General features: G+C 48.2%; 1 pseudogene; it reads right to left on the bottom strand.

The window, feature by feature from the left end:
• The window catches only part of LOC147469325 (uncharacterized), a 1563-nt pseudogene extending 140 nt beyond the window's left edge, over positions 1-1423 (bottom strand).
• Positions 1424-3643: the final 2220 nt, after the last annotated feature.

Genomic DNA, 3643 nt, shown 5'->3' with positions numbered 1-3643 from the left:
TGCAATGCCCTAGGAATTTATGTCACTCCTCTAGGGTGTGCCTGGCTTCCCCTACATGGACTTTGTTAAACTTATCCATCTGAGAACCAGTCTGTGGCTTACCTCTACGTAGATAGAACAACTTGTTTTCTCCACAATGTCGAATATCCTGCCATCCTTGGTAGTTAGAGTACTGCCTTCGGGTGAGAAAGTAACAGTAAGTCCACTCTTAATAGCTTTCCAAACTGACATGATATCTTGTTTGAATCCTGTTATGTATATTGCATCTTTTAGTAGAATACTTCGTGAGTTGCCGTCTCGATCCTGAATGAAGTCTTTCACTTCACCGACTCCTTGCACTGTTCCTTGTTGTCTTTGGCCTTCTGCCAGCTCTATGTAATGGCTTTGTGGATCAAAAGACTTGAAATCTCACAAACTTTGGTTCAGTTTTATCAATATGTGAAGTGCAGCCACTGCCAATCATTAAGAAGCCTTCTTCTAGGCTAGCTACATTCTGATTTCACAATCATACAGCTCAGTGTTGGTCTCCTCAACAGTATGAAACCTTGATGAGTGTGTTACATGGAAAGAATACTCCTGATTTTGTTCTTCACTTGTGTCATTTGCTGAGTTTACTGAATTACTGCTCTTCTTAGGATTCTTCACTCTACATTCACTGTTACTGTGAGTTCTAGATTTATGAAAGTCACACCACTTTCTAGCATTTTGAGGATTGTTCACTCTCTGGAACTTACCTCCTTTGCTGCATTTCGATGCGAAATGGCCTGGTTCACCACACTTGAAACATTTCTTCTTTTTCATTGTACTGTTGTTGTTGACATTCATGGTACTCTCTGTGCTACAAGTATCCTTCAGACGATCCTCTTGACTTAACAATGCTATCTTTAATTCACTGTACTGGTATGGAGGATTGCGTTGGCTAGCTACATCAACAAAATTTTCGTACTTTGGAAGTCCATCCAGTGTTCGTACTACTATAAGACCATCAGTAATGTGTTCATCTATTTTCCTGAGAGCAGCTACTGTCATCCATAGACGTAAGATATGCTGTAACACTGTCATCATCCATCCTTTTGTTTATGAATGATCTCCGTACAGCAAACAATCTGTGTTGTGTTTCTCTTAGGTAGTGTTTTCGTAGCAATGTCAATGCTTTCACTCCATCTCCCCTCGCTTCACGCTTTATCATGCCAAGTGACGTTCTGTCAAGACAACCTGTTAAGTGGGCATAGATTGTTTCCTGGGCCTCTTCCAAATCATAATCATCTGGGCGTTTGCAAGCATACTTATCAAAAGCAAGATAAAGTTTCAGAACTCGGAGAGCCTCTGTAAATTTTTCTTCCCACAAATCATAATTATCTGCATTACCATCAAATTCCTTTAATCTGGGCCCATAACCTGTTAAGGTGGTGGAAGATGTCATCTTCTATGCGTGAATTAAGGAAGTTTGGCTTGTCAATGTACAGATAATTGATGTGGGGATCAGAGAAACACAGCTACTGCGTACAAGCGTTTATTCCTGGAGAAGTCCATGGAGAGAAGAGGTCAGTTCAGTTCAGTTCAGAGAGATTTGCGAAGGCTTCCCTTCGCCCGGGCTATATGCACGAGGCGGCCCGGCCTCTGCCAGCTATAAGTGCTGACTCATCTGATCATCATAACTGAATGCTTACCGTGGCGGTTGGATTGCCAGAAGGCGCTCCAGTTGCCACGGGGAAAGCAATAGGCATAGCCGCCTTACCAACCCGGCGGCTGTCGTCTCAGGGCCCTGCCTGAGGAAGCGAGTGTGCTCGCATTCCATCAGATAGTGCTCTAAATTGGCGTCCGGCGCGCCACAATGGCTGCAGCGTCGCTCATCATGCCCAATGGTGGGTATGATTTGCCACGCACAAGGGTAGCCTAATCTCAGTCTGTGAAGACTGACTTCGGCTCGCCTTGGTAGTCTGTTAGAGAGTATCAGCGACTCATAGCCTGTGGCGTCTGAGTACCAGCTGGCCGAGGGGGAGGTTCTCGCTTCCTCTCTGTGGCGCTGCAGGGCACCGACCTGCCCTGCAGCCATCAACTTACGCCTTAGCAGTTCTCGGCTAGGATGCACCACAAGATTACTCAAGGGTTTTTTCCTGCCTTCCTCCGCTAGCCTGTCAGCTACATCGTTCCCTTTAATACCAACATGGCTTGGAATCCAGTTGATGATAATGCGTCTACCCTGATCCAGGATTCTCTGAGCAATAGTGAGAATCGTGGTCAGAAGGTAAACGTTATCAAGGGGCGTGCTTTGCTGCAGGCTGTCAATGGCGGCCCTAGAGTCTGTATGTATGACAACATGCCCGTCCGTCTGGGCTGCATGGGCTAGGGCTCCCATAATAGCGACAGCGGAGGCATTGTCGTTGCTGCAAAGCCGGCGCCTGCAGTGTGGGAAATGGGGTCTACAGAACCATTCGTGAAGTAGGTTTTACTACCTGGTGGAGTGATTTCTGCAATGTTCCTCTCCGCCTCAGCCTTCAAAAGAGATGGAGAGTACTGAGTCTTTCTCCTTGACAGGTTCATGACAGAATACTCTATCAAGGATCTTGCCCACGGCGGGGCTGTGGCATAGTCAGGGTGGGGGAGGTCCATGCCCTTGACCAACAGTGTCTCCTTGAGCTCAAAGCGTATCAACACCCTGGCTGTATGAGACAGCCAGGAGTTGTTGGCAAAGAGTTCATGGTTCTGTGCAAGCCGATGCTGCACTTTTTGTCTTAGCTGCGAGTCCGACGGGGACTGTAAGACTTTGGCAAGAAACTGAGCCGCCATCTGATCGATCCGGATGTCCAGAGGGAAAAGGTTGGCCTCCAAGAGGAGGTTGGCAACCTTAGCCCATATAGGAGCACCCAGAATGATCCTGGCGGCATCGTTTTGCATGACGTCAAGCTTTTTCCGTAGTCCAGGCTTGACCGTAATCAGGGCGACGGAGGCGTAGTCCACGATGGGACGGACAGCGTGCACATAGAAGGATCTTAGTACACGGTGCCCAGCCCCTAAGCGCCGCCCTGACAGAGCTCTCATGACAGAGAGTCTTGCCTTGGTCCGTTCTAGGAGGTATTGAACCTCCGAGCGGAAAGTAAGCTTTCTGTCAACCCATACACCCAGGTATTGGAAGACGTGAACCCACTCTAGCTCTAACCCTTGGCCTCGCAGCCTTTGGTCTCGGACATCCTGTTTCAGCGCCATTGCCTTCGATTTGGCTGCTGAGATCTTAAGCCCGACTCTGCGGCATTCCTCAGACATTAGATCCAGACAACGCTGGGTCTTTCTGATTAAGTTCTCATTCTTCCTCCCAACAGAGATAATTGCCAGATCATCTGGATATGAGATGATCTTGCACCCCGCTGGGAGTGGAATGTCGAGGATGCTTAACATGAGGGTGTTAAACAGAGCCGGGCTGAGGACCCCCCCTTGTGGAGTGCCATTCTCCAGGGGTAGATGCCTGGAAAGGTGACCTTGGAACTTCACTCTGGCAGTTCTGTCCCGAAAGTAGTCACCAATCCAGGCAAGCAGTCTGCCCTTGATTCCTTTGCGGATCAGGACCTTTTGAATGGCAAGTGGGCTCGCCAGTTCAAAGGCCTTCTCCAGGTCCAGGAAAACAATGACAGATCTGGTGATGCTG

This window comes from Penaeus japonicus, unplaced genomic scaffold, assembly GCF_977035675.1.
Source record: "Penaeus japonicus unplaced genomic scaffold, GWHDUDI00000001_assembly GWHDUDI00000022, whole genome shotgun sequence".
NCBI classification, from domain to species: domain Eukaryota; kingdom Metazoa; phylum Arthropoda; class Malacostraca; order Decapoda; family Penaeidae; genus Penaeus; species Penaeus japonicus.
This window is presented reverse-complemented; position numbering and strand designations above follow the sequence as displayed.